Source organism: Camelus dromedarius, chromosome 2, assembly GCF_036321535.1.
Source record: "Camelus dromedarius isolate mCamDro1 chromosome 2, mCamDro1.pat, whole genome shotgun sequence".
NCBI classification, from domain to species: Eukaryota; Metazoa; Chordata; class Mammalia; order Artiodactyla; family Camelidae; genus Camelus; species Camelus dromedarius.
In genome coordinates, this window is record NC_087437.1 from 112,179,882 (window position 1) to 112,186,030 (window position 6,149).

Consider the following 6,149-nt stretch of genomic DNA (forward strand, 5'->3'; position numbering starts at 1 on the left):
CTTAAACTCCATCCTGTGTGTGCTGGGAGCCACTGCAGAGCTCTGAGCAAGGAAGCAAATTGCTCTCGGTTTTGTCTGAGTTTTGTTGGAACGTCACCAGCTCCCAGACGTGGCAGAATGTCTCCTAGAAACTGTGAATGGCTCCCCACCACCATGGCAATCACCTGATGGAGGCCCTCGTGTCAAACCAGAAAATCTTTTTGTTTCCACTGTGATTAAAAAAAAACACATGTAACATTAAATTTCCTCTTTTAACCGTTTTTAATTGTACAGTTCAGTGGTGGTAAGTGCATTCACACAGAAATTCTTAATCCCACTTAATCCCAGTTTTCTGTTATTGGGCTGGACCTTCGGTCTCTTCTCTGAATCTCAGTTTCCTCATCAACAAAACGGGAAGAAGTATGTCTTAGGCACTCATCCGTGTATAACCAAGCAAACGATTTTTTTGTTTGTTTTAGTGATATCTGAAGAAACACCATTTACGGCTTTGGCCTCAGAAATCATTTGACATCTTTTCAGAAGAATAAAGACTTCCCAGCTCCTCATTTTCAAAATGAAAATCTCCAAGTCCTTGAAAACAGTTCAAGGAAAGGAGACTTCCCCATCACTAACAGACTGACCAGCAGAGAAATTTTCTGTTTCTAAAACAATGTTTTGATTGAAGTTGTGGTATGATATACATATAGTCTCACACCCTGAATCAAATATATATTATATATATAATACACTATTTATATTATATAATTTATATATTTGTTCCAAGGTGACTGCAAGGACATCTTCTATCCCATGTGATCTTTTTTACCTTTGTTTGTTTTGGGGGGTGGGGATTAGGTTTATTTATTTATGTTTTTAATGGAGGCACTGGGGATTGAACCCAGGACCTCATGCATGCAAAACACACACTCAACCACTGAGCTATGCCCTCCCCCCTCCCCCCTCCCACATGATCTTCTATAGTTCATGACTTTGGCAGTCCTTCCCCTGCAAGGTAGGGCTCTGTGCCTCTCTTTGAATCTACACGAGCTTGTAACTCACTTGTAACCAATCGAATGTGTCAGAAGTGATACTGTGTAGCTTTCAAGGCTGAGTCATAAAAGGTGAAGGAGCTTCCGCCCTGTTCACGGGAGCACTTGAGCAGGGCCCTGAGCCACCTCGCCGTGAAAGGGCCCACGTGGCGGCCATGGTGTGAGGAAGCCCAAACACCCGCACACAGGAAGACCTCCTGGGGAGACTTGTCCAGACATTCGAAGAGAGAAGAAAGCCAGCTCCCAGCTGCTCCAGATCCCTGATGTCCCAGCTCCAACTGCCATCTCACAACAGCCACACAAAAGACCCTGACAAAACCACTCAGCTGAACCTTTCCTGAATTTGTGACTCACAGAAACTGTGACAGATCACAAAATGACTGTCGTTGTTTAGACCGCCAGTGTTTGGGGCGGTTTTCTCTACAGCAGTGGTAACCAGAATAAACGGCAAGGCAGCAGGTGGATACAAGGGCCTGGATTGTTTAGTAACTGAGGCTAGGGGAGTTGGGGGGGGGGGTGTTTCCTGGTTCAGTCCTCCCTAAATAGCCACCAGTGCAGTGGCACACCCGCTACCCAACCTAGTACTCGGGCCTCCTCCTTCCCAGTCACTTAAACTACTCCCCTGCTCCTCAAGAATCTCCTGACACCATCTTCTCCAGCCTACCTCCACCCCCAAGCTTAAAGTAATGGACCACAGGCCTCAGGGGTTGTAACCATCAGCTGCAATACCTCTGCCCGTCTCTGCCTCCACCGGGCTCTGACCCAGCAGGTTCTGACGGGAGCCAGGTTCTTCTGATCACAGGTGGAGAAATTAGTCCAAAGGAGACCAGAAAGCAGGATGGGATGCACCACTTTTGTTTGAATTCAAGCCTCTAATGCCCGGCAGCTCCCTTCCCCCTTATAGCAGGGCTCTTTTTCTGGATTAATTCTAAAGCCACAAGCTTTAGGTCCCCCAGGAACAGGTTATCTCTAAAAAACCTGTTGGATGGAGGGCACTGTCTGGTGCTAAGCTGGCAGAGGCATGAAAACTCAGAGCTGAGAGCATTCAACGGCTCTCCCAGGACATCTGGATATCTTTGGCTGAAACCTAGGGAAATGGGGTCACCAACTGCTCTGTCAGCCTGCTCCGGGTGGACCACCCTCCTTCCTGACCCTCACATGGACAACCCAACCCCTCTGGTCACTGCGCAGTGGGAGACTGTCGTGCTCCTGGGAGAACGATGCCCAGCGGTACTTACCACGTTCCTATTGTTTGACCAACGCGTTTGCTCTTCTCTGTAGTCTGTACTCTCCCCCTAGAACTGGAAGCTCACATTCCCAGAGAGCTTTGTTTTTCCAGGTTTTAATATTATCTCCAAGTTGAAGTTAAATATCTTGATATTATATTTTTTGACATGTCAAAATGTTCACTTGCTCAATGTAAACATTTAAAATATCTTGTACTTTCTACAAGATCCTTTTAGCATTCTTCTTCCCCCCCGCCCCTAATATGTCAGGGGCTTCAGAAAATAAAAGTGGCCCAGGCCTCCCTCAACCTCTGATCCAGAGATGTTTCATAACTTTAAATCGATTTGCCTTATACAGAGTCTTCCCTTTCCTTCTGAGATTTTGATCCTGGCTCCATCGTCAGGTGTCGGCTTGCTGAAGATGAGGTCCAGGACGCCTTTTTCCATAGCCCCCTCCAAACCGTCTTGTTCACAGCACCCATGGAGCTGGTGATGAATGACGCATGCCACAGGGAAGTCTTGTTTCTGAACTATCCATGGGGCCTCTCTGAGCTTCAAGGTCCTCACATGTGAAATCAGGTTGGTAATACAACCTAGCTGGCAGGGTCGTGGGGGCGATTAAATATGATTTTATGCTCAACACACATAACACAATCCTGGACACATAAACATGTTCAGTGAATTGTAGTTGTTGTGGGTTGAATTTTGTGTCCCCCTCAAAAAGAGATATTAAAATCCTAACAACCCTGGCCCCTGTGAATGGGGCCTTATTTGGAAACAGGGTCATTGCAGATGTCATCAAGTTAAGATGGGGTCCTACTGCAGTATGGTGGGCCCCAAACCTAATGACAGGTGTCCTCATAAGGAGAAGAAAATGTGGAGATGGAGGGAAGAATAGCTCAGTGGTAGAGTGCGTGCTTAGCATGCATGAGGTCCTGGGTTCAATCCCCAGTCCCTCCAGTAATAAATAAGTAAGTAAGCAAGTAAATAAATAAATAAACCTAGTTAACTCCCCTCTCAAAAAATAAATGATAAATAAATTTTAAAAAAAATTTTTTTAAAGGAAAAGAAAATTTGGAGACATGCAGACACACAGAGAGAAGACATCTTCTGGGACCAGAAGCAGAAACTGGAACGATGAAATTACAAGCCAAGGGACAGCAAGGACTGCCAGCAACCATCCGAAGCTGGAAGAGGTGAGAAAGGATTCTTTCTTAGAGCCTTCGGAGGGAACACGTTTCTGCTGGCGTCTTGATTCCGGACTTGTGTCCTACATGTGAGACAGTACAGCTCTACTGTTTCCAGCCACCCAGTCCGTGGTGCTTCGTCGTGGCGGCCCTAGGGAGCTAGTTCAGGCTTTGGTACTGGGAAGCAGAGCTCAGGTGTTTGAAGAGAAAGAGAGGAGCCAACCAGACAAGGGCTCCGGTGATGAGGGCAGCGTGCATGCAGGGCAGTGCACAGCCGGTCCCTGCTCTGCCCCTGCAGCCAAGGACGCCCTCCCCAGCTCTTCCTCCCAGCGTGTCTCAGCAGCCCGATGTCCTACAGGACCAACAACTATGAGAAATTCAGGCGACAGAAGATTTGCATCAATGGTGATTTAATTTAGCATTTAGTCTAAAAAGGTATTTCTTGTGCACTTGCTCTGTGCCAGGCACAGTATTAGTGGTGGCAATTTAAAGGTAAATGGATGTGGTTCTTCCCCAAGGAGCTCAGATCACAGAGCATTGCTCTGAGGTGGGGACAGCAGAGGGCTCTGGCAGGGGCCATGGTGATGTCCAAGTTAAGACTTAAAGACCAGGGGACGATTAGCCAGGCCAAGAAAGGTGGCAGCATTCAGGCAAGTGTATGAGCAAAAGCACCGAGGAATGGCCCAGCACAGCATGTGCAGGAAAACTAAAGCAGCTTGGAGTTAACAGTAAGCAGGAGAATGAAAACCACAGGCGAGGCTGGAGAGACAAGCAGGGACCAGGCCAGGAGCGTCCTGTGGTCTGTGCTGCAGAGCCTGGGATTTATTCTCTGGGCGCTGGAGTGCTTCTTAAGGACTCAAAGCAGAGGAGAGGCATAGTCAAATTCTCATCTCACATAGATCACGCTGGCTAAAATGTGGTCAGGTTCACACAGAACATGGGTAGAGGCGAACTGAACACATGAGCTGCTGTGATTGGTCCACGTGAGCGATGGCGAGGCTGGGAGTAGCGGGGAAGTGGTACTGGATGGAAAGGGAGATCTCTGAGGGATGTTTAAAGGGTATCTAACTAGGGCTCCCCCAGAAGCAGAGCCTGTGACAAGGGCTTATGTGCAGGCAGTTTAGGAAGTGATCCCAGGGGACAGCAGTGGGGGCTGGGAGGAGTGAGAGAGGGGAGAGGGGGTCAGGTCAAGGGGGCGTTATTGGGGTGGTCATTGCAGTGGGCAGTGAGGCTGGCTCCCCTGCAGACCCTCTGAGGAAATGTGTAGGGACCCCAGAGCTGTCCACTCAAGACATGGACAGAGGGGATATTTACCATCAACTCTCACCTCCGTTGGCCAAGTTTTGTCCAAAGGAATGTTACCTTCCTTGAACTTCCAAGTTTACACATACGCCCGAACAGCTAGGCAAGTCCGCACAGGCCCGTGCAGAGAGGAAGATGTGCCCACTGTGCTGCTGTCAGGCCACACCTGCCGGTGGTCGCAGCAATGCCCAGAGCCCCAGGAGGAGCCAAGGGGCTTCGAGGAGGGGCACCGAGGGGGAGGTCAGAAGAGCTGGTGGATGGAGGGTGGGGAAGGAAGACTCAGTTTCTGGACTCAGTTTCTAACCACATGGGTGGTGGCGCTCTGTCCTTCTGAGTGTGGAGCACAAGAAAAAGACGAGAGTCAGAAAGGTAAAGTGTTTCACTGGAGAAATGCCAGGTTGAAGGACTGTGGGACACCCCCCCACCGGGTGATGTTTGTGAAGCTTGAGAAGAGGTCAGGCCGGAGGTGGAGCTCATGAGACGAATGAGAGCCCCGGGGTGGGGGTGGGGGTTGTCAAAAACAAGGTTTCTTGTGACCCAAAGGCATGGTCCTCAGACACTGGGCTTCTAAGAGGGCAGAGGAGCTAATGAAGGAGAGTGAGGACAGAAAAGAAATGGAAAATGGGAGCAGAACCGTGTCACAGATGCTGACTGATTTAAATGCAAGGTATCGTGCCCTGGGAGGCAGGGAGGCTCATGTACAAGACCAAATACATCCTCTTTACTTTCGTCTCCCTTAAAAAAAAAAAAAAAAAAAAAAGACCCTTTCTACCCTGGCACCCCTTCCCTGTCACGAAGTGCTGCCAGCCCCTCCCCTTTGGTGTCATTCATTCTTGCTCCCTATTCTCTGTTCTCACTGCCACCATCCAGGCTCAGAACCTCTCTACCCCCTGTCTGGACTAGCCCCTAAACATGCTTCCTGCTCCAGCCTCCCCTACTTCTCGTCAGCTGCTTGGTTTTCCTAAAGAAACATTCTGAACAGGCTACTCTCTGTTCTTTCTCTTGCTGGACCTCTCCTTGGCCTTTCTTCCCTCTCTGTTTCTCAACCCCTTCACCCCTGCTTCCTAGAGTTCCCCTGAAATAGACCACCTACACCCAAGCCCATGTCTCAGGCTCTGCGCTGGGGGACCCCAACTAGGAGGCCAGGATCTCCATAAACCATCCTCGTGGGGGCTGTGCCTGCACCTGACAAAGGAGGGCAGTGGCCCCAGGGTCTGCGGGCAGCACAGGGAGGGCTCAGCGGTCGCCAGGGGGAGCTGCCTCTCCCCCGTCCCCCTGCCCTCCCATCCCACCTGTCCCCACCTGTCCTGCAGGCAGAGTAGAGAGCAGGATTTACTAGATGGTGACATGAAGCCCCATGACAAGGCCCTTAGGGAGGGACCATCTCCAGGGAGAAGAGCAGGTGG

General features: G+C 49.7%; 1 non-coding gene across 1 annotated transcript; it reads right to left on the bottom strand.

Annotated features, from left to right (window-relative positions):
* Window positions 1-856: 856 nt before the first annotated feature.
* On the bottom strand, window positions 857-929 carry TRNAA-UGC (transfer RNA alanine (anticodon UGC)). Its single transcript has one exon. It is a non-coding gene; the product is annotated as a tRNA-Ala (tRNA).
* Between the last annotated feature and the right edge of the window lie 5,220 nt (window positions 930-6,149).